Source organism: Marmota flaviventris, chromosome 7, assembly GCF_047511675.1.
Source record: "Marmota flaviventris isolate mMarFla1 chromosome 7, mMarFla1.hap1, whole genome shotgun sequence".
Lineage (NCBI taxonomy): Eukaryota > Metazoa > Chordata > Mammalia > Rodentia > Sciuridae > Marmota > Marmota flaviventris.
Window position 1 is genome coordinate 119,900,196 of NC_092504.1, and position 25,601 is coordinate 119,925,796.

Consider the following 25,601-nt stretch of genomic DNA (forward strand, 5'->3'; position numbering starts at 1 on the left):
CAACAGATTTTTCTTGTACTACCAGGCAAAGATGAGAAAAAATAAGCACCCCAACATCAGCATTCTGTAGGGTAAGGACACCTGGATTCTAACAGCTAAAATAAGTAACTTTGAAAAAGCAATTCACTATTCTGGATCTCATTTATCTCACTCATAAAACTGGGGGCTTGGATGCACAACCTACAGTTTCCTCCAGGGGTACACGTCCACCTTTTTCTGAGAGCTGCCATGTGGTCCATGTACCACAGTAAGCAGAAAGCAAATTTAAAAATAAGACGAGCAAGAGAAAGCCCCTTTCATCAAAGAGCATTTCTTTTTCTTTTTTCTTTTTGATTGCTTTTTAAAGCAAGCCAGGTCTGGAAGCCTACAGGGTAACCACTGGGAGCAGACCATTACGTCGTTGAAGGTCTACCATGTACAGGCACCGTGCTGTTTCTGGGGGGCCCCAACTAAAAGGAACAAACTCAAGAGAGCTGAGGGTGTTTTTACCCAGGAGACAGGATAGATGCCTGTGAGACGTGAAATAACTGCACATTACCAGCTGTATTTGGCCAAATGAATTGTTTACCAATTTCTCTTCCAATCAGATCAGATGAGGGAGTGGCCTAACGACTCTAAAAAGCCTTCCTCAAGAAGAGGGGAAGCCAGCAGAGTGGCCGCTGTGCACAGGTCAATTTCAATGACGGGAGAACTAGGGGAGAGAGGGGGAGGACCTTGGGCACTGTGGCAAGGTCCACACCACTTCCAATCACACGCTTCACATTATGGGTGTGGTTTTCTAGAACTGTCCATGATCATTTTTATCTCTGTACCTTGTTCATGATCTATTTACCTCTGCTCCCTCCCTACCCCTTGCCGGTCCCTCAAATTCTTCTGTCCTCTTTAGGATGGATGGGTTCAGCTCCTGCTCCAGCTGATACAGTACTGTAATCTCTTTCCCTGACAACAGTCACTTTCTGCATCAAACATACTGAATTTTCATTTAACTTAGCTAACTCATCTTTGACCATTTCTATAATGATCTCTATCCTATGTATGGCTTGTATCAAGAAGACTAAATTCCTTAGAGAGATTAGGATAATACAGATTTTTGAGTCATGGGTTTGGACATTACCATGGAATTCGCTAAAAACAAATTCCCTTCGTTTATAGGGATGCCATCTATAGGAGACCAAATAAAAACAGATCCTGGGGACACTGTGCCTATGTCCACTGCAGGAAGGAGACGTGGTTACCAAAACCAAGTTTTTTGTTAATGGCTGCTTCAGTTTCTGCAATAACCACATTTACCCAAGAAAGCACTCTTACCTCCATTATCAAAAGTGCTTGATTTTACATGATCAATTCTAAACTTGGTACATCAGAATCTTTTTGTACAGGTGTTTTGAAATGGAGGGTCAGGGACCAAGGTTCTGGTCTTCATCTGCCTCTAGATGAAGAAAACCTGGCCAGGCGACTAATAATATTTCAGTACCAGTTTCTTCCGGGGGAAATGAAGATGTCACACCAAGTGATCTGGGAAGAACTCTCCAGCTGTAATGTTCTGGTTTTCATCTCCCAGTATCAGAGGGAACAGGATCATCTTCTATGAGCCTTGCTACCCTGCTGTCAATATATTCTCCCCCCATTTCTCCCTGGGGAAACATTCAACCTAACTCAAAATATTTTTAGTTTATCGTAAACTGGTTGGAAGTCAACCTTCCTCACGGTTGGAGGATTCTCCCTTGATTACCAATTCTCCCTCCCTCATCCCACCCTCGTCCCAACTAAATATCAACAGTTTCAATATTTTTCTCATCCTTAGTTTTAAAAATTTACCTGCACCTAGGATTGCCAGGTAAAATACTGGACATCTACCTAAATTTGAATTTCCGATAAGCAACAGACCATTTTTGAGTATAAGTATGTCCAGTGAAACAGAATTTGGCCTGAGGCTGCCCCTGTGTAGCTGAGTTTAATGAACTGCAAACTATCTTAGTAGGCAAGCTAAATCAGGAGTATATAATTTGGGATAATTTTAGCATAAAATAGGAGTGTACTTTTGTAACAAATAGTGAGTCTCAGCCAATCACAGCAGCTGAGCTTCAGTCAATCATGGGCGGCCAACTAACCAGATCACATCTAAATAAGACAAACATCCAGCTATAACCAATCAAGCTGTTTGTGTCCCTCATGTCCATTTCCTTCCATTAAGGCTGCCTGTCCACACTGTACAACCCAGTTTTCTGAGCTTCTTCTGATTTTAATGGCTACCAGATTTGAAAATTATTCTTTGTTCAAATTCTGTTAAATTTAATTTGTCCAAAGGGTTTTTTTTTTAATAGTCCCATATACTTTTTTTTTTTTGTACCAGAGATTGAACCAAATAGCACTTAACCACTGAGCCACATCCCTTGGCTCTTTTTATTTTTTATCCTGAGACAAGGTCTCCCTAAGTTGCTTAGGGTCTTGCTAAATTGCCAAGGCTGGCCTTGAACTTGTGATCTTCCTGCCTCAGCCTCCCCAGTTGCTGGGATTATAGGCATGTACCACCATGCCTAGCCCTGTGCACATTTTAAAAATAAATTTGGCAACTGTACTAGCATCAGTCAATTCAGTCCTGTGCAGGGATTTTCAGAAATTAGTTTTTACATTAGAAACACTTGAGTCATCTTGCAGAAGAAAAAGCCGTCCGTGAGTCAGATGAGAGGTTTCTACAATCGAGCTGGCATTCAGATATGAAAGACCAATCTCTTCCTCTAGAAGGGGAAGGGCCTGGGGAACACAGCAGGCACAGGGGGACCCAGAGTGCCTGCCTTCAGCCAAGAAGAATGAAGATATGAGACATTGACCAACACAAACACCACTTCCAGAGGTGGACCCTCTGGCTTCCAAAGTATAGTGATAACAGAAATGGCAGCATCAGAGATCATGCTCTTTAGTGCCAGGATTGGGCTGCTCAAAACACTGACTAAACATTGTTATCTTCAGATCAAACCAAGTCCCATCTTTGATCCTCAAAAACAAGATCACCTTGGGAAAACGGATTATCTCAGCACGGTAACTGGCTCAGTCATCAAAATAAACTAAAATCCAGAGCTGAACCCTAAGAATTGTCCATTAGCTTTTCCCAGAGCACTTACAATAGGAAGAAAAGTGCACCCAGCACCAGGTAAAGTTATTCACCACCCAGAGCTCAGTGGAAGCCTGTTAAGAGTTCCAGGATCACACTAGCAGCCACTCAGAAGTCTAGATCCTGGTTCCTGCCAGGGCGTACTGCTCATCTAAAGGGTAGCACTACAGCCCTTCTCCTTTTTGCTGAGTGGGTGGGTGGGGGAACCAGATCATACAATGACCTTCCGAGGCTTTCCACTCAAAAGTTGAAATCTGTTAAGGCCTAAGCTGACAGATTGGTGCAATATCTGAGGGCAAATACAAAGTACCCCCTCCTACAACTTTCTAGAAAGCCTTCCATGAACAATAAACATGCAAAGAGTCTCCTTTGTAGTCACTCATGTATATGGCCACAGAGGGAGCCTGCCCTTCATGAGCTACTGTAACCGCCAGGTCATTGCTCTCCTAGGTCCAATGCCAGCCTTCTGAGATGGCTTTTCCTCTCTCCTCCTTTCAAATGAAACAAATAATTTTTGGCAAATTTTCCCCCTTGAAATCAGAAAAGCACATTCTAAATTGCCTCTAACTGATGGTGTTCTGATGAGTACAATTTATCTCCTGAATATGAAAGAGAATTCCCTCAGCCCCACCCCAGTTCAGTGCCTCCCCTGAAAATAAAGTACCCACTGAGCTGCTCTTCAGTCAGAGGCTATTTTACATGATCATAGTCATCATTAGGCAGCACCCCGCCCACCATTTATCCCCAGACAAGGGAGAACCCAGAGGCACGGCTCCCTGCCATTCACAGGGACCTGAAAAAAAGTCAGAAGCTGCCTTTTGAGGTTGTCTCCTAATCAGAAAAGGACGGGGAAGCAGCACAGAGAGAGCCCCCTCCTCATGACTGCACAAAGACCAAAGGAGCAGGGAGGAGTTTGGATCACTGCTTGGAGCACAGCGCTCTAATTACAAATGCAGATAAAATTTGCATTAACATTTGCGTTTTAGGTGGCATTTCTCATACAAAGGAAACATCACACAGGCAGCTCCCAGAATTTCACACCTTATGAAATAAAACACACTCCACAGAATGCTAGGGACAGGAGAACTTGGGTGAGATTTGTCAACAGATTCTGTGTTGGTATTAGTACCTCAATTCTCTCCGATGATTAGAGCCCAGACTCAGACATCAGTGTGCCAGCTAACAGGAAAGCAGACAGCACTGTGAATGTGAGGAGCCAGCTCGCCTCAGTTCTAAGCAGGAGACTCACAAATCCAATATCCTAATGTTTAAGATGTGTGCTTATTTTATTTTTTTATTTTCTGTACTAGGGATTGGACTCAGGGGTGCTTTACCACTAAGTTACAATCCCTAGTCCTTTTTATTTTTTTTTTTTTGTTTTGAAACAGGGTCTCTCACTAAGGCGCCCAGAATTTGGCCACAAATTTACGATCCTCCTGCCTCAGTCCCCCAAGTGGTTGAGATGACAGGCATGCGCCACTGCACCCGGCTGCTTATTTTATCTTTACAGGCCAATTTACCTTCTCTTTAGAAAGACTCTCTCTCCTCCAAACAACATTCACTATCACAACCATAAAATGTTTACGGTGTATTCAAGCTAATTCACAGTGTGCAGCTGCTCAGGGCAACAACTGTGGCTAACACACCACACATTTAAAAGCAATCTTTAGCAATTGGAGCAAATTCTCCAATTTAACCAACTTTATGTGGGAAGACAAATTAAAAAAAAAAAAAAAAAACCTCAACCCTGGGCAATCCAATCAGCAGATATTGTATATAAAATTACCACCCAATTCTCAGCAAACATGCATGGCATTTGTAACAGCTGCTAGATCTATAGAACAGAAATAGCTGAAGTGGACTTGGTAGCAGACAGAAAGATCAGAAGAAACCACAAAAGCAAACACTTAACAGTGCAATGACCACTTTCACTTAATCACAAAACCCAGGGTCCACAGTTGTTCAAAGTTAAGTGTCTTTAAACAAGGAAATGCCTTCTGTGAAGGCACACTCCATCATTCCAGACAGGAGGAATATTCATGCCCTCAGGGAATCTTCCCTAAAGGTTAGGAATTAACTTGTCTCAGGATGGCTGACCCCATTTCTTGGCTACAAAATCGGAGATTACTCATGTAAACCCAAACAAGTGTTTTCATAAATCAATGTGACCAAAATCTTTGAAGGGGAAGAATAAGGGTCTTACAGAGTGATAAGAATCAAGGGAATTTTTGTTTCCTCTATATAATGTTATTGCAACTTAAAATAAATCTTTAGTGCCCAAAGAGATATATATGATTAATCCACACATGATACAACCAGACTCCAAGTTTTTAAAATAGTATATGCATTTAGCTGCTTCAGTTCTTTCAATTAATAGCTGTAATCTACACAGCATCTACAATGATTGCAATAGGCTTGAACTTGGGGGTGTCAGGGAAGGGTAAGGAGGTGTGAGCACCGAAAAGTCTTTCTTATGGCAATGGTTTCTATCCTGGCTACACAGTTTAAAAATGGTATCACAGGCCCCATCCAAACCATGCAATCAGACTCTAGGGCACGGGGCCAGGCATCTGTATCTCATCAGTGGTCAGAATGTCTCCCAGGTGATCCTAATTTGCAGCTGGGGTTAAGATCCACCGTCTTAGAGAAATAGACATTATACTCTAATTTCCAAGGCAAAACTGAAGGTCACCTATTCTGCTGCATAAAAACCATGAAGAAATGTCAGCAGCAAAACATGTGGCGAAGGGCCAGAAAGGTGGCTTTAATGGTGTAAAAATGACAGGGGGCCATTGTTTTGAACTAAGCTCCTGCACTAGGCCTTAACAGACGGGACCAAAAATCAAAATGGAGTCACTCATTCTAAAATCCACATCACCAACCTGAAATTAAATTGTTTATCTGAACTTCTCAGAAATCAGGATCCCCGGGGAACAGCCAGATGTCTCACATAGGCCGGTTTCAACTGGTATGATAATGAAGTTCCCTCTGCCTTAACCCTAACACAGAGAAGGTAACCAGACCTGATGTTAAACAGTTATTTTTCTATTGTTCTGTCTCCCTCTCTCTGCTTTAGGAGGAAAGTCACTTTGAAATTACCAACTGGCTTGTCTCTGCTTTCTTCAGCCTTTCTGTCTATAAAACCAACCTCCTCTGCTTGGCTCACTGGAACACGAACCTATTTTATGACATGAAGCATTGCTCAATTCTAGAATGGCAAATAAAGCCAATTAAGATATTTAAACAAAACTGTTTTCATTTTTGTCACTAAGTCCCTAATAATTCAATTTATAATATATTGAAAAAACATATTCAATAAGAAGGTGGTGACATGAAGAATGTCACAGGTTCAAAGTGTTCACAACTCTGTTAAGGCCTGATCAGAACTAGGAAGAATCACAAAACCCCAAGTCCCTGGCATCCTGGAGGAATCAACCTCGAGGTGTCATCCCATTACGGAGGCTGAAGTCAAACACATATGTCTTATTATTTTCCTTTTAATTTAGGTCAATTCGGCTCTAAAATCAGTTTCACAAACTGATGGCAATCTCTCATCTCCCATTGTCCATCCCTCTGTAATTTGCCAGTGTTATAAAATACTTGGAAATGGAAACACATCTCTGGATTCTGGGCGCATCTGTGCATACTTTCAAATGTATATGATCTATCTGGCTTTCTTCCTTTCCTCACAAACTGTTAATACATTAGAAACCCAAACTGATTCCAGAGATCTTTTGTGAGTTACTGTATTGAATTATGGGGTATCACATTGTCTTTTATCAGTTTCACGTCTTATAAATTATCTGGCATAATCTAAAGAAGTGGGAAGGATCTTAGGCCTCTGGGAACCAAAAAATTTGTATTTTGTTTCTTTGCAATGCACATCCTAGATATATTACCCTCTGAACACACAAACACAGACTTATATCTAGCTCTTGAGAGAAGGCCTATCAAGTTGCTCTGTAGGCTTTAGATCCACCAGTATCCATTTATTTTTCTAATTTATAGAGGTTAGCTGAAACTGCAAATAGAAAGCACATTTATTACTGTTTTACAAGACCCTTATGAGGTAAAAGATAGCCTAGGTGGATGCAATTCCATACTGATTTACATCACAAAAGGGAAGCTTCCTCACTGGCCCTTAAACTAAGTTTTCTATATCTTCACTGACTGATTTTTATAGCTGTTCTCAGTCTAAATAATTTAAAGTTCATGCAAAGTAATCAAATGTTTTACCTCAATTGTTTCACTCCTAGTTCTCATTTCCCTTTAATGTAAATGGTTTTAACTAGCTCAGTGAGTTCTTATAGGTCTGAGTATTAGGGGTGGAGAGGGTTGGGTTTTTTTTTTTTTTGTGTGTGTGTGTGTGTGTTTGTTTTTAATGTCACAGGGGTTGATAATATATTGATTGAAAAAACACTGAATTTGGAGTCAGGAGTCTAGCCCCCTGCAACTAGACAGCTGTGTCATTTCAAGTTAAGTCACAGTCATTCTGAGGCTTAACTATGTCACCAATAAAACGAAGGCACCAGGGCAGAGGATTCCTAAGGCTCTTCCTATCTATGACCAAATAACACAAATGTTGGAAATACTTGGGGACAAAGGGACCCTTCCCTTTCCTTCAATCAGAACAGAGTTCAGTAGAAACAAACTTTCAAATTGGTGGGGACAGTCTGCCCAAAGTGCCCTGCTCAAAACTTAAGAGTCAAAAAAACAAAAAACAAAAAAAACTTAAGAGTCTTAGCAGAACATACTAATGAACGCCAGTCTTGGCCCGATCCAGACACACTGTGGAACAAAACAAGGCCCTTAGCTCTTTAATGCTGTCATTTCTCAGCCATTCCACATCCTTGTAGAAGGCTGAGTAAGCTATTCAACTGGCCAAGGACATCAAGAATCTGAAGTAATCAATTGCTTTTGTATAAGGTGATATACCCTAAGCGCATAGAAGAAGCAAATTAAAGTTTAAAAAAAAAAAAAATCTGAAGTGATACAGAGAAAACCTGCTGATGCTAGCAAATGTAAATAAAAACTTAAAAGACACAAAATAGGGCTGGGGGTAGAGCTCAGTGGCAGAGGGCTTGCATACCTGCGCCTGAGGCCCAGGGTTCCACCCCCAGCACCACCCCTGCCCCCAAAAGCCCCCAAAATAACAAATACAGAATTATGAGAGGGAAAACACAGTCCTTAGCACTCTCTACTATTGAAGTCATCAAGGAGGGCAAAGTAAAGGAGAAGGAGTCCCGCTCGTTCACCACCTTTCATCCGCATTCCATACCCACAGATTCCTATTCTTCCCAGCAAAGTAAAAAATGTGAAAATCTGCTTCTCCATTGGCCAATTCCCCTTCTAATTCCCAACATCTTCTCCAAATTCCATTTTTCACTAGGATGAATATTCTAAAATGTTCCTGACCACAACACCATCTTGATCCATTCAACTTACCTTTGTGCAAACTGAGGAAAGGCTTCCCGTCTTCCATGAAGACTTTAACTTATTATATTACTGTACTCTAGGAAGGCTCTGCTGAAGGGCGCTGTCATGGGTTAAAACTTCACCTGCACAAACTGAAGCCCACACTTTTCACAATTCCCCACATGCCAGAAGGGTGTATAGTCCCGGGACCAAGCCCTCTAGGTGAAGTGACTGTCAGGTTCCAAAGCTGGGCGAGAGTGGGAGATGGGCAAAAGAAGTCACCATTGGGGACATGCAGAAGGTGGATAAAGTGGTGCTACAGACACATGTATGTGTGCCACAAAGTGTGCATGTGTACAGAGGTGAGCTGGAGGGGTTTCTGTAGGAGGGTGCTCTCCTCCATAGCTCCAGAACTCCGCTGGGAAGCCTGGAATCCCCACCTCAGTCCGTGTCCGTGGTAGCTAATGTCTAGGGTGTGAATGGCACTCCCTTCAACATGGGATCCTTGGAGGACACAATCTAGACATTTCACATGGCCTCCCAGACTGTCACTCTCCTGCTTGGCTTCCACAGAGTGCTATTCCCAAGTCTTCCGATAAGCCACGTACTTTCCTCCTTTATGCTTCTGATTCAGTTGCGTTTTGCTTGGAATGCCCTTTTCTACATCCAGAATCCAATTCATTCTTCAAGAACCTCCTGCCCACCCACGCTACCTTTCCTGTGATGATTTTCCTAATCTTCTTTCCATAGAGTTACTCACTCTGATACTTCAATTTTTCACTCAACGAATAGCTATTCAGCATCTCAGTCTGTTAGAAGTATACCTAAGCTGTGAGCGGTGGTACACGGCTGCAACCCCAGCAACTCAGGAGGCTGAGACAGGAGGACATGAGTTCAAGGCCAGCCTCAGCAACTCGGCAAGACCCTGTCTCAAAAAATGTAGAGGACTGGGGATGTAGCTCAATGATAAAATGCTCCTAGATTCAACTCTCAGTACTAAATAAATAAAAATAATAAGTAGAAGTATATCTATCATTTTATGACAATATTTTAGCTAGTGTTTGAGAGTGGCTTTAGTAATACACAGGTTAAGCCAGGCACAGTGGTACACACCAATAATCCCAGCAACAGGGAGGCTGAGGCAGAAAGACCACAAGGTCAAGGCCAGCACTCAGTGACCTGGCTTTTATCCCATACTCATCTGTGTCCTCCAGGCCACTCTCCACCTATCCTCCTCCCTCTGGCCCTTTTAGCTGTAGTTCTTCCTGCTCTGCACTCAGCATAGATATTTCATTCATGACCATGTTAAACATTCCTGTGGGGCTGACGGTTTCCCTGAATGCATTTCTATCCATCCACTTGCATCATTTTGACTCTGTCATAAAAGAATTCCAACCTTAGTGATACATGATGCCCACCATAGTCCACCCCAACAGGTCTCTCAGGACTGTTCCCCATACCTGGAAGCCTTTCTCAACTGCTCAGCCTCTGCGGCACCCTCATTATTGCTGGCCCTCTAGTGAGTGGGGCATACCTATGGCCCAGGTCCCCTTGGTCACCATTGAACATATTTTCAGACAGACTGCAAATGCAAGTATGTGGTTTAATCATTTCTTAAATATCAGTATAATCACTCTGCTCATTTCATAAAGCAATGGAGCCTCTTGAAAATCATATTTCAACTCTAAATTTGATATGGACTAATTATATATGTCAACTTGTATACAGAAGGAAAATAAATGTTTTGATCCAGAAGAAAATTATGCAGCATACACTTAACTGTATGTTGATAATGTCATTGAGTTTAACCTTCTGAATCCATTTTTTTCTAATTCATTTTCATGAGCTATGGTATTTACTTAAATGAGAATGTACAGCTGTTGAGGTACACATGCCCGCAATCCCATCAACTCAGGAGCCTGAGGCAGGAGGATCGCAGGTTCAAAGCCAGCCTCAGCAATTTAGTGAGGCCCCGTCTCAAAATAAAAAATATAAAGGGCTGGGGATGTGGCTTAGTGGTTAAGCACCCTTGTTTGATTCCTAGTACCAAAAAACCAAACCAAACAAAAAAATAAATAAGGAAGTACATTGTTATTTATTTCTCATATGTCAAAGACAAAAATAAAAGATAAAACATCACCACACCTTCATTTCTGTTCACTTACCAAGTAGAGGCTTCTACACTTACTTGATTAGTTTCCTTTACATATTTGGGGGAGGCGGGTAGAGGTTGTTTCTTTTGTTTCTTTATAGGGATGGGAATCAAACCTAGGTCCTCACGAATGCTAGACAAGAATTCTACCACTGGGCTACACCCCAGACCCTTCTACATGTTTATTTTGGCAATAATATTAAAGCTTGTATCTACAAAAAAAAAAGGAAATAAAATACATACTAATGTTTCCCATAAAAATATAAACTGGATCTGACATTTATGCTTCTTTATAAAATGATGTGTCTAGATATGAAGTCCTGCTAGTGAAGGGAAATACCTAATCACCATTTCTGACCTTAGGCTGTCATTCTTCAAGGTAAACTCCTTAGTGGGTCCCAACTGGTTCATCTTTGCATCCGTAACACAAAGCAGAATACTTGGTACAAAAGGGGTGTTAATGCCACTGAACTCTACAGGCAATCCTTGATTTCAAGGAGCTCCCAATCCAGTGCAGGAAGGGGCACTAGATCACTAGCAAAGGACACTTTGATACCTGTCCATTATCAAAAGGAAGAGAAAGATTAACAGATCTATTACTCAAAAGAACAAAGGTAAAGAAACCTTTGAACCAGACCTGTGCAGCAAAGTTGGGTTTGTTGCCCACTATACATATCCCTACTTTCCTGATAACTGAACGTCCTGTTTCCTGGGGGAAACTGCTCCTTTCCATTCAGTTCATGGTGACCTCTGACCAAGAGGCCTGATTCTGAAATTCTGCCCTGTTGCCAGACAGAGATGCTTTCAGGATGAATGGAACAAACCCGGAACTATGTTACAACAGCCCTGAAGCTGCCCGAGGCCACCAGGAGAGAGGACACCCAATGAAATACACTGGGTCCTGAGGGCGAAGTCCTGGGGCTCCCAGGTTTTCCAGCACAGCTGGATTCAGCAGGAGCCAACAGATATCTACAATTCTCCCTCAAACCAGTTTGCGCTTGGTTCTTGGTGTCAAAGTGCAAAGTATCCTAACATACTGAACAGATGGTGTAAGAGTCCATCAAGTGGAAGATTGTGCAAAAATAGGTGCAAAGGTGCACTGGCAGGCCTGAGGCAGGGCTCCAATCCAGGGATGTGGGGTCAGATCACGCACCCCTGAGGCCTTTTGCTGCCTCCAAGGCTATGCGGAAGCCTCACAACCTGGCTCTGGCCTCCCTACTGGAGGCACCTCCCCTCACCCATTCCTGCCTCCCACCTACACTCACAGAGTGCACACGCAAGGGTGGCCTCTAGGGTGGCTGCCAAGTGCTCCAGGGACACACGCTCCACTGCCTTCGCTTAGACCACCTAAAATTCTCTTTTACTCCACCAACTGCAGTCTTACTCATCAAAGCCCTATTTACACTTCCAACCTTTGAGAGGAGGGAAGATCTCCTCCATGGGAATGAGTCACGCCTTTGTGCTCAGGGAGTTTACTGAACATCTTAAAGGTTTACCCAGCTCATTACTGGGCTCCTCTCACTGACAGATAACACTGGCCTTGAATTTGCTCTGTAAGCCTGCCTGTTCCCTTTAAAACACCATTTAAATATTCAAACACGAGCAAGGTAGGAGCCTTTCTAAATAAAAGAAGTGAGCTTTTAAATTATTATTCTTTGATCAGTAATGATGCAAATTTTGGATCATGCCTTAACCATAAATAGTCAGTTCAAAAATTTAAGTCTAAGTCACCAGTCAGCTAAGTCACCAGGAAGTATATGGGGAATTCACAGTTTGAGATCAGGTATTGAGCTTTCTTTTCTAAAACTGATTATGGAGGTTTTTTTTTTTTTTTAATCATCTTCTATCACAAGTATTTTCAAATTATGCTTCTCTCTCTCTCTCCACTTTATTATTTAATAAAGGATGGCATCCTGAAGGTTCATAGGATCCAAATTTTTCTTGTTGCCAGGCTCTCTATTCTGTTTTCTCTTCTTCTTAGAAGAAAAATCAACGTATATTGGTTTCTCCCCCTAGTGATTTCTGCACTTCAGTGAACCATTTGCTATATGATTCAAATTGATGCAAAATGTGAGAATTGAATAAACTGTATTAATATCATGCATAGCATCCCAGTTCATAACCTGTACATTTTAACAAGAACCACAGGGGAAAAAAAAATGTTGTTAATGATTACTGAGAAAAATCCACAGAAGCTTTTCAGGTCATATTTGGAGATAGATATTTTCCATCTCAAGCTCCTTGAGGAAGCTTGAATAAAGTATTCAAAATGCCATCTTCCTAGGCTTCCAAAGGAATTCATTCACTGGCCCTTACGTGCAAACCATAATCATCATCAGGCTGGGGATATCAGGAAGGCAGTAGCCGCAGGAGGGGAGCTTCAGGTCTCCTCTCTAGACCACACAGAGGTTCTACGTGGCCACACCAGCGTGAAGCTCTCAGCAAGTAAGTTTCCCAGGACACAACCCCAGGCCCTTACATCATTTGGTCCTCTGCAAAGTCTTTATGTGAGATGCCCTTTTCCAGATACGAAGGCTATATAAATGTTGCACACAATGTTTTCTGTCCTTCCCATAGTTGGGAAAGATAAGCAAATGACTCCCTTCAGAACAGTTTTTGCTGTAGGTTGCCATTGCAAAAAGACAATAAAAACAAAATTAAAAAAAAAGCCACCCAGGAGGTCTGACAGCCAGAATGCAGCTGGGAGAGCTGGTGGCAAGCAGGGTAGTAGTTTGCAAATCCCAAAAGTCCTTCCCTGTGCAGCCAACATCTCTCTGCTGGGAATGGGAGGGAGGAAAGAGAAAGAGGCCTGCCAACCATCCATGCTCAGCCCTCCTTTATTTCAGCTGGGAAAAGTTTCCACACAGGGCTCCAGGGGACCCGGAGAGAAACTCACAGCTCATTAATGGCCAGCATTTCACCAGATAACAAAGGTCAAGATGCAGGCAATTGGCTGTTCGTCTGTTAGCTATAATTCCACTTTATTTTGGGGCATCTTAAGCAGGAGACGGGAGGAAACGAGCTTGATCCATGTGTCCAGAACTGCTATTACTCAGAAGAGGGCATCAAGCAAGCCCTACATAAATACAAGTGTCAGGCTCAAGGGCAGTGGCCCAGAACATTCACTTCGGTATTTTTAAAATGATAAATGCTTCATTTACCAAGAACTTACTCTGTGACAAACAGAGCTAAATGCTTTTATATGTTGCATCTCAATCTGGACAATAGCCCAATGAGGTATTACTATCCCCGCCTTATGGGTGAAAAAGGCCATCATTTCACAGGGGAAACTGAGGCTCAGTGGGATTAAATGCTGTATCACCCACGTTAAGCTTCTGCCTCCAATTTCTCCAGTGCTCCTCCTGTCAAAGAGCAGCATATCCTCTTCAATGAGGCAGGAGGGAGGGAGAAGTAGTATTATATTGATTTTGCTGAAATGGTGAGAGTATGCAGGGCTTCCCGTATAAAAATTGTTTTCTTTAAAAAAAAAAAAAAAAAGTGGTTTTTAATCTCAAACAAATTTCTTTAAATCTCCCATTAAACACTGAGAATTCCAGAATGCGGGGGGGAACCCTCCATTTTTGAGAGAGGAACATAATAGACGTATACTCATGCACTGTCCAATTATGGTCTTCATCAAAGTGTTCTTTGTCAAAATACTCTCTGAACAAAACAAGAAAAAAGGGCCATTTAAAAACATAAGCACATTAAAAATATGAAGTTTTATTCAGTCTAACATTTGGGTCCTTCTGATTTTACAGGGGCTGGTCACACAATTCAGCAGCACTTTTAAAAGTCACTGATCCCCTCCCTTCCATCCCCAGGCAACCCCAGGATGTCCTCCACGGAGGTTCAGGATCGGTGCAGACTGTGTATTAAACACAACTCCAAAACCAAGAGTGAGAGATGGTCACAGTGACAAAGGAAAACCTGTTCTTGCTTCTCACCCCAGGAGAACAGAAGCTTCTATGTTGTAAAACAGCGCCTGTTTGCAAATGACCTGCAGTAAATCTTCACAAAACATGATGCCAAAGAGCTCCGCAAACCAAAACACCTCGCTTAGTGCCAGACTGCGAGAGCCACCTGCCAAATGGACAGGAGGACGAACACTTGTAGATTCCCTCTCCATGGTGCTGCCCACTCCCTCTGTCAAACATGCTGGCTGAAGGACACACTGACCACCAGGACTAAGACCACCTCTGACAGATGCCCAGACACCAGATTCCACCAGCCGAGTTCAACACATATAGCTCTGTTTGAGGGCTGGGGATTTAGCTCAGTTGGTAGAGTGCTTGCCTAGCATGCACAAGGCCCTGGGTTCAATCCCCAGCACCACCAAAAAAAAAGAAAAAAGAAAAGAAAGAAAGAAAGCTCTGTTTGGTCATGATTGCTAAAGTTCTATAACTTAACTATTACAGAAACAGAAGGAATATAAGTATGAAGACTAGTCTTTCAATAGGAACTTAAATTATTGGGGAAAGTACCACAAAGATAAATTTAAATTGCTCAAATAATTTGCTATTGCATTACATACTGTCAAGACATCTCAAACTTGGGGGAAGGGACTGGTAAGAATTTAAATGGATTCTATCTTCAGATTGGTAAAGTCACCTCAGGTCTTCCTTCATTTTAAAGAAATGAAATTAGGAATTATGAACTCTGCAATGTACATGTGGTTCACACACAGACGTAGAGAAAGTTTTCTTCAATTGTTCACACAGAAAAGCATTTGGATATATATCAAATACATAGTGTGTCAGAAGGCACCAAGTCAAAATTTACTATAAAAGGTAAATGTCGCTTTTTAAAAAATATTTTTAGTTGTAGATGGACATAATGCCTTTATTTTATTTGTTTATTTATTTTTTTATGTGGTGCTAGGGATTGAACTCAGTGCCTCATGCATGCAAGGCAAGCTCTCTACCACTGAGCCACAACCCCAGCCCAGCATGTCAGGCAAAACTTTTGATCTACCAATAAACTACAAAAATCAATGGTATTAAAATAATAGGATCTCTACTGCAATTCTTATCACAAACAAAATTTTAATACTATCAGAACACACCTTCCAAGGGAACCATTATTTCAACATCCATCTATCATCTGACAAACTACCAACAGATATTGTCCAGAATAACCTGCTTATTACAACTCTCCACCAAGCAAAAATAATATGATGGGCTAGAACTGAGGGTAATACATTGGCAATGTTCTCCCCAAACAGGACATGCCACTGAATATGTACTCATTAGTTAGCTTGCCATCACTATAACAAAATGGTTGAGACAACTAACTTAAAGAAAAAAAGTGGGTGTGTTTTTTTTTTTTTTTTTTTTTTTGCCTTGCTAGGAATTAAACCCAAGGTCTCATGCATGCTAAGCACATGATGTACCCCTGAGCTACACTTCTAGCCCTACAAATATTATTTAAATTAATTTTGCTTGTGAAGTTATACTAGCACTTCAGGGTCTGAAGCCTCAGAAACTTTGATGCTGTGCATTTTTTTTGTAAATTCATAACTGTTTGTGAAGTATTTCAGAAAACACATGGGCTTTGGAGTCAAAAGGATCAAGAGTTGGCATTCCAGCTCTAAAGGACCCAGTAGTTGAGTGACCTCGGGGAAACTGATGTGTAGAGAGATTAAGTTACTTTGCTATCACTCAAACTGGGCGAAGGCTACCCAGCTCCTTCAATCTGTCCTAAGAACAAAGTGAGAGAACACATTTAAGCCAGGGTCTCCACCTCATAGTAGGTGGTCTAAAAGTGCTCGTCATACTCCCTGAGCAATGAGAAAGTGATCTCTTACAACACCAGTGTATCTGCAGCAGCGAACGTAGATGACAACAACCAAAAATATTCTGGCCAATGCTGGGTTTTAAAGGAGAACAGCGTCATAGCAGCTGACATTTACTCAACACTCTCAGGGGGACTTCCTACTGTCATCTCTTTCAGGTAGGAAGCAGGCTTAGATTTAATCACCCACCCCAACCCCAACCCTTAGTAACAAGTGACCACCTAAGTTCCCTATGTGGGAACTTAGGGATGGAAAGGACATCCAGGGTGACCCCAAGCCAGCCTTCCCGCATCCTCTCATCTCACCGGCTGTGACATTTCCTTCCAAGGCTCTTAAGAACAACATACGGAAGCCAGGGTTTCATTTCTCATTGAGGTTGCTTCTCTATTTTGCCAATTCAAACATAAGCTCGCTAAAGGTACAAACCACATCTGAGGCACTTTTGAGTCTGGTAAACAGTCTTGGTATCCAAGGATGCTCGGATACTTGATTTAATATAGTATTTCCTCTGGAGGTTGGTCCTTTGTTAATTTCAGAACAGATTCCATAAATAAAATGTTTGAAGTCAGTTCTGAGGTCAACAAATACCAGAGGAAACGGTTTCTAATCTGGAACATGAGTGGTGAAAATGAATGCTGTAGAAATGAAGTACACTAAATGACAAAGGAAACAAAAGAACTTAGAACTATCCAGGTACACGCTCTATGTCTTTGTCTTTAGCCTCACATTCTGTTCAACCAAAGGGAACCGTGGTTTAGAAACCATTATGTACCATTATGCTTCAGAGAAGGAAGAGCCGGGGTCAATCATGACATGTCAAATTACCCCATCATTATCCCTGCTCAGCAATCCAGCTGACACCTCCTAAGACACTGTGTTAATTATCTACATGATGATGACAGATGTGCTCCCAAGTACCGACTGCAGATCTGAAGAGGGAGTCAGATGGGAGTGATGAAAGAGAGTCATGAAAGAATATTTGGCAGTGCAAGAAATTAAATGGAAACTGCACTAAATAATTATCTCACTCACCATGACAGGTTCCTAAATGTCTTTGATTACTAACAGAAAAAAAAAAAAATCAGACATTTCATGGTTCTCTGTCTAAAAACAGTTTAACTTAACGTAGTATGATTTCATGGGTACACAAATTCTTCCTGAAAGAGGTCTGAGGCACTTACTATGTCAAGCATTACACCTCAAACCAGGGTCTGAGCCAATTCTGTACGTAATAACTGCAGCCATAGAGTTCACCACAATGACCAGGCTCCGGGGCATGAAATCATGCTGCACTCTTGAGGAAAGTTCCTCGTCTTTAAAAACGAATCTAACAAAACACACACACACACACACACCCCCCACAACCAATGGTAAAGTGGTTTCCATTTTCTCTGGATTCACACTTTCCTTCCCATTTTTTTCTGCCAAGAAATGGCGTGCCTCTCAAGTTCACCGCTCTCTATTCCCTAGTATCTTTAAACTCACCTGTGCCGTGACCTGTGTTTAGATACTTTTGGTAAGAACTCCGTAGAGGCAATGATGAAATTTCCAGCATGCTACTCCTATAAAGATGCTAATACAACAGTTAGCAGCCCAGTGCTCAGAAACTACCAAAGCCCTTGAATGGTTTCCATCTCAGAAGAGCCAAGACTTCGAGGGCTTCCTCTCCGTTTCAGCACTCCCTTCTAACCCCCGATTTAGATCTGCAAAATGAAACACCAACAGGGACACCTGAGAAAGAAAACTGACCCCTGTCATCACAATCACTGCTAGCAGAGATCTACTGAGCACTCAGGGAAATACTCAAGTGCCAAGCTCTAAATATTTCACCTTTCCTCGCCGAGCTTCTCAAATACAACTGGGGAGGGAAAACCAGCACAAATCACCCTAAAACTTTCATAAAATTAGATTTCAGAGAATGCACTGAAATATCACCTACTGTTAAGAATTAATAAATATTGGGAGTAGTTCAGTGGTAGAGCCAAGGTGTGCAAGGTCCTGGGTTCCATCTCAAGCACCACAACGAAAAGGAAGGAAGAAAGGTAGAGAGGGAGGGAAGGTTAGGAGAGGAAGGGCAGGAAGAAAGGGGAGGAAAAAAAAAAAGGAATTCATGAATATTACATAATTAAGACTCCTCAGCTAAGGAAATCCCACACCAACTTGTGTTGCCTTAAAACCAGATATCCAAAGCCACACACAGTTGGCAGTTTGGTTTCAAAACCATAAATGAAATAGCTGACTAGTTGAATCTGTATGTGTTAAGGAGGAGAATGAGTTAGGATGAAGCAGCATGATTCTTTTCCTTGACTGGGTAGACAGTTTTGTAGGTAAACACTTTACCTACTACAAGTAGGTTTCTCAAGTTCCTGATACACTGTGCAAAACCTGTGAAAGCTATCAGGTATGCAAACATGATATTGCTTTAGTTATCATTCAGCATGCATTCTGTTTACAGTACCAATCATTTCAGCCTCATCCTCAACAAATGATTTTAACCCCTGTATAATATTCCTTGTCTAATATCTAAAAGGATACACCAAAATAAAGTATTTTTTTCAAAAATAAAGAAGATCACCTTCATGGGTTCCTGTAAACAGCAAACTAATAGGAATAAGTATATTAAATTTCTCTTTAGTGTTTTGGTTTATCTTCAACCCTTGAGCATACAGTAGTGTATACTGCACACTGCAAAGCCTTTTGTGAAAACGTCAGTTTTTCCCACGCAGCGTGTCTGTAAGAGTCCAGCACTTGCTCCTGCCTCACACAGCGTCACCATGGGGGACCTCAAGCATGCTGACTGACCACTTTCCTGTGCTTTCTCAAAGCCTCTGAGTCCTTGAGACACGTGAGGTCACAGGAGGAGCCTTGGTTCTGGTTAGGGGTGTACATATTTATTTCCTCGTTAGCCTCAGTCAGTCAGTGAGAGTAAGGTTAAAAGATAACAAGGACCTTCTGTAGGAGGTATTTGCAATATAATAAATAGAGAATATGAATATACACTAACAAATCATTGCCTTTCTGCTTAGTTTCATACTTAACAGATTTTTCTTTCATAAAATGTAGTAATGTTTATGGTTCGTATGAAGGAAAAATCATACTCTACATTTCACACCCATTTTCAGAGTACTTCATTCGATTATACAATGGTTTGTTGAAGCTTTATTTTTATGTTGTATCAAGACACAGACCAATATCAATCTTTATAGATTATTCTTTATAGATTATATGAAGTAACTAAGTAGTAACATTCTAGAAGCATAAAATTTGCCTATAACATTTGCCAAAATGTAAAATCAAGCCACGTGCTTGGAAAACAGGCAAACAAAATGAATTTCATATAACTTTGAAGTTATGCATTTAAAAAGAAGGATTATAAAGACAATAATGACCACGTACTGTACTCAAAATGGCTTGGCCCTGCAGAGCCCTTGCCCCCTGCAGTGACAGGGTACAGTTTGTCTCCCCTAGTGACAGCCAAAGCCAACAGACTAGCAATTGCGGGCACACTGGTTCTGGAGGGAGAACAGCAGCATGTGCTGAGGTTGCCTGATTTATATACTCCCCCTGAAAGAAGTAGCCCTCTCAAGAGTCTTTGGAAGCACTGGAACATCAACTAGGAAACCTTGCTTCTCCCCCTGTGGATTCTCATTTCAATTGCAAACATGTCTTGCAAAAACTTAACATAACCCTGCATCCCTGCGTCAGTCAGTACCTAACCACACTGCTGCGGCTAACCCCAGAGCCGTCATCAGATTCCACGCTGTGGAGGTAGTGGCATCTTTCACAGGCACCCATCAAGCACTCAGGATGAACACTCCTTTCACACACCTAGCCTGCCCTCTATCACTCAGACCTTGTGTTTGATCATTTTGCTTTTTTTCTACCTGTTTGCTAGCTTCTCGAAGTTGGAGACCACACTTTAAGTTCGTTGCCAGGTGTACCATTACCATACGTGTGAAGGACCCATGATAAATAATCTGCTTGACCGATCCTTTTTGTAAAATAATTCTCCCATTTCAATAAGAGATCTGAAAAATCCAAAGGCAGATACAACTCTTCAAGCTTTTCCACTAAAATACCAAAATTCACGAATTCACATCTTAGACTTGCTTTAACTATCACTGAGCACTAATGAGCGAAATGCCAAGTTTATTTATATTTCATTTATTGTTGCAAAAAAAGTTTTAACCTTTACTGAACACTTAAAATGGGCCAGACACTGAGCTCAGAGGTTTGCACAGGCTACACCTCACTTAATCCTCACAATCAAACCATCTTATAGATAAATAGAATTCTTATTCTTTTTTTAAACTTGGAAGAACTGAGGTGATATTACCCACCTTGCCCAGGATCCCACTGCTAGAGGGAGCAAAGCCAGGAATCACACCCAAGCAGTTTAGCTTTGCCAGAGAGCTTACTCTATGTTCTTGGAAAAACTACTCCTATTTATTACTAGTTTATGATATTTTTTTATGAAAGTAACCTTGAAGTTACTTTCACATACTTTATTTTTACAACTGATCTTAACAAATCTCCAAAGAAGGGCAGACATTACTACAAATGAAGAACAGGCAGAGATAAAAATTCATGTACATACCCCTAAAGCAAGCGTGAGTATACAACCCGATTTCTGCATCTTAAAACCCAATGTGCTAATGCTTGCCACAGGTTCCCTAGATATGCACCCTGATAACTATATGGTAGCTGAAACAGATGTGGTCTGGGGATTCAATAACTTCATTGCATAATATATTGTTATAAAGTGGGATTTGAAGCAATATGGAAAATACAGATGGTCACATTGTATGAACAGTTCCAAAGCTCATTTAAAATTCTAAATAAACTTTCTTACAGAGAAGAAAAAGTTATAAATCAAGATAGGTTCGCAACTTGCTCTGCCCCTAGACTATTTAACTCCTAAGGTAACTAACATGTATCATTAATCCTTTATCATGAGCACTTCCTGCTCAATTTTACCATTGAGCCCAATGTAGACAAGGAGCCTCATCAACATTTGCCTTTCCAGTCGTTTAGCTTTCACCAGTAAAAGCTTATGTTTCAGCTTTTGTGATAGATCACACTAGGGTTCCTCATTCTTCATCCCTCCAGAGCCATGTCCTTTGAATGTCTCATCATCCCCCAACACAAGAGCTTGGCCACTCTGACCTACAGAATGAGGCAGAAGTAACAACAGGCTAGTGTTGTGCCCAAACTTCAAGAGGTCATTTGTGTTTGCATGTGCTCCCTGGGCTTCAGCCATCACCACGAGAAACCCAAGGTAGCCTGCTGGTGCACAGAGCACAAGACACACATGGAGGACTGCTGTCCCAGCCACCCACAGCCTATCCCTGCCACCCTGCAACCCAGGGAGAAAAGCAGGGCTGCCATAGCCAACCTCAAAGGATAAGAAATAAGTGTTTATTTCTGAATGCAGTAACATTTCAGGATCATTTCTCTGCAACAAAAACTAACCGATACATTTTTCTGAACTGCAAACTGGGAAATTTCACACGTCACCTTATTTAATCTGACAATTTGGGGAAGTTAGCATTATCAGTCCTTTGTAACTTTTTTTTGGGTGTGTGTGTGTGTGTGTGTGTGTGTTTCTCTTTAGTTTTTCCTTTTTTGTGATGCTGGGGAAAGAACCCAGAGCCTCAGGCAGGCTAGGCAAGCACTCTATTACTGAGCCACATCTGCAGCCTCATCTTTATGTATTTTTAAAATTATGTCTATAGGCTCTACTTCAGGCCTATAAATAAGAACCTTCTGGGAAATGGGGTTTCTGAACCTATAGTTTTTTAAATCCCCACAGGTGATTTTACGGTAATGTTCTAAAAGATGAGCCAGGATTGGGGGGTGTTGCTCAGTGGCAGAGCATGTGCCTGGCATACTTGAGGCCCTAAGTTCAATAGGAGGAGGAGGAAGAGGAAGAAGAAAGGATGGCAGCCTATTTATTATGGTCCAGGTTTTGATTCATCTTCTACTTTCAGGCAGAGCTTCAGAGTTCTTGGGGGACTGGGTCTTAAGGCATGTCAAGTTCACAGTGAAGAACGTCAAGAGTTAAATCAATTCCTTCTAGGACAAGAGATTCCAAATACTCTTTCCCCTTTCCCACAACTATCAACTTCAGGTGCTTTTGCAGAGATAGCTCCCAGGACCTCTGACGATGCTAATGAGAACCACTACAGTTACCAGTCAAGTACCACAGGTTAGTCCCTGTGCCAAGTGTCTTAGCATCAACCCTACTTCATTCAAACTTTTAACTTTTATTATTTAATTTTATTTATTTATTGGGGTATAGGGGACTGAACCCAGGTGTGCTCTACCACTGAACTATATCTGTAGTCATTTTATTTTTTTATTTTTTGTATTTTCAGACAAGATCTCACTAAGTTACCAAGACTGGCCTCAAACCTGCCATCCTGCCTCAGCCTCCTGAGTCACTGGGATTACAGACGTGTACCACTGCACCTGGCCCTTCATCCACATTTTTAAAAAGGGTAGTGACAGCTGGGGATGTAGCTTGGTGGTGGAGCACTTGTCCAGCATGCCTGAGGCTCAGGCTGGGAAGGAAAAAAAAAGTAGTGAGGTTAACAGTGCTCGGAGGAAGCTCACGCCACTAATAACGGGTCAATCCAGGAATCAAATCCACTTCTGTCCACCACAAAGCCCCCATTCTTATTAACTTCTAAAGGAAAGTGATCCAGAACAGCGGCTCTCACCAAATTTTCAAAGAAAATGTACTGAAAATATGGACTTCTGAAAGATCTGGACTGATGAGGTATGGGCTTGGGTTTCCAGCGAAAATTCTAGCTATTGACAAGAACAATGTGGATAGAAGAAGTAAGAGGAACATATTATCATATTGGAACTGGTGGTGGCAGAAGGAAATGTGGTCATGAATAAGGCAATTTTCAAATATAGGAGTTCCTAAAGAAAATTATCCAAAGGCTTGGTCCATTATGATGTACCAAATGTCACACAACTGCTATCGTACCAATGGTATCCTTTAAAGATGAATTGACAGTTTAATGAGCTTGATGATGTCTTATCCTGTAGCCACTACATCTCTGCAGCTACAGTAAAGTGCTCTGGACACTTCAAGCTTTCTATCCACCAGTTGCTAACCACATGGAAAAGCCACTGTCTCTTCAGACCCCACCCAGGGTGATGTATTAAACCACACTCCAGGTGCCTTGGTGGCTACTGCTCCGTCTGCACCTACTTCCTCAGACTTAGGATCAGAAATAAGGACCTGTTACATACTCGGGGACTTTTCCAACCACGTTTCCAACCTTGTTTTGAAAAACCAAAACAAAAAGTACCTCCATTCCCAAGTCTCACACCATCCAATTACAACAGGTTGTATGCCTCAGCTCTTCCACTGGGGGCTTTAGAACTTGGCTCAGGGCCTCTCCATCCCAAGCACTTCTATTTTTATGGGTGATATGACAGACCGTGCTGATGGTCAGGACAATTCTTCGGCTCCAGGGTGGTCAGTAATATCACAATTCCTTGGCCAGGGCAGTCCATGGCCACATCCTGGACTATTATCAATCCTTAAAAATCATCCGGATCCTTAAAAATAACCCGAGCCACAAACTTCCTGTCCTACCCTCCCCGCCTTACTGCGCCTCCACACCAATCTCTGGCATTTAATCCCTCAACGCTCCTTGCTCCTTCTGTGAGGTTCCTCGGGACTTGGCTTCCCTCTCCATCCAGCTCAGTCTCAGACCTCAACAGTGGTCCCCTACTGAGGGGTCAAAGTTCCACAGCTTGAGGGTCCCCTGAGGGCACACAATTTAGGAAGTCCCAACTCTCCCTCAACCGGACCTTCTCCACTCTGTGACCTCACCTGGGTCAACAGATACCAGGCCCTGTGACCCTGCAGCGCCCACAGCTGCTTCCTTACGCAGCTCTCTCCCCGTCCACACAGCAGCGGCTTCACGCGCCCCTTATGTTCTCTGCGGCACTTTTCATAAAGAAACCCCGCCTCTCTCTGGCTTGCTGTTTTGAGATGGAACCTCTTGCTCCCACCACTGCCATCCTCCAGGAGGTGGTGCAGGGGGGGACGAGGACACAATACCATGCTGCTGAACCTGGCCTTCTAAACTGTGAGCTACATAAACCTTTGCTTGTTACAATTAGCTGCCTCAGGTGTCTCTTCCTAGTAATGAGATATGGACAAATACAGTGCCCGTCCTCCACTCCTCCACTGCACCTCTCATGTGGTACTTATCATCCTTCACAGTCCCCTTCCTTCTTCAGGGGGTGTAAAGTCCTAGGTACCAATTACAATGCCTGGTGTTTAACTCAAACTTAGTAATAGCTGTGTTCTAGGCACTGAGTAAAGAAGTTAAGTGCTTATCTTGTCTTCAGGGTAGCATTTTATGAAACACTTGTCCAAGGGAATGTTAATAGGGCCCTCTCGCATTAAAGCGTTTTACGGCTGAATAATTTGGGAAATGTCCCAACAAGTTTCTTCACACTTCAGGACTTTTCAAATTTCTAATGGGCTAAGGCACACTGTGAACCTTCAAGAATTAAGCTTTTCCCAAATACAACTTAAAACCCTGTGTGCGCGCGCGTACGCACGCAGAAGAGACAGAGACATGATTTTTCAAATCTGATTTTGTTTCTTTGATATCACTGCTGTGGAGAACAGAAAATAATTTAGAAAAATGATCTAAAATTTTGTCCACAAATTATTGGAAAGCATATTAAGTAGCCTTTACCATTATAAAATGCATTGAGATCAGTATTTTTCAAAATCAATCAACATTCATAATCAGTTAACCTTCTCATTTGGATTAGGTAAGTCAGCAGACAGTTATTTAAAAGGCAAAATTAAAATGCCCTCCTTTAAAAGGCAAAACAGTATCAAAAAGGAGAGAAGGTAGTTGCTCACTTAGTCTCCTTAGTGAAATAGGAGAAAGAACATTGGATTCAGGGAACTGCCGGGAAGAACAACTGTAAAGCAAAACCGTGGTCCAATTACACATCAGGCTGCAGAAAATAGGATGGATTTTTAGAAGGGACAAATTTATTTTTAATATTTTAAATGTCTGAGAGTATGGGTACTGGGAGTAGAACCCTGTTCCCCCTGCATATTAAGCAAGCCCTCTACC

The 25,601-nt window shown here is 41.9% G+C and overlaps 1 protein-coding gene and 1 non-coding gene across 10 annotated transcripts in view; one reads left to right on the top strand and one right to left on the bottom strand.

Annotated features, from left to right (window-relative positions):
* The window catches only part of Dclk2 (doublecortin like kinase 2), a 149,545-nt gene that overhangs the window by 80,323 nt on the left and 43,621 nt on the right, over window positions 1-25,601 (bottom strand). The window lies entirely within an intron of this gene.
* On the top strand, window positions 14,945-15,017 carry Trnaa-agc (transfer RNA alanine (anticodon AGC)). Its single transcript has one exon. It is a non-coding gene; the product is annotated as a tRNA-Ala (tRNA).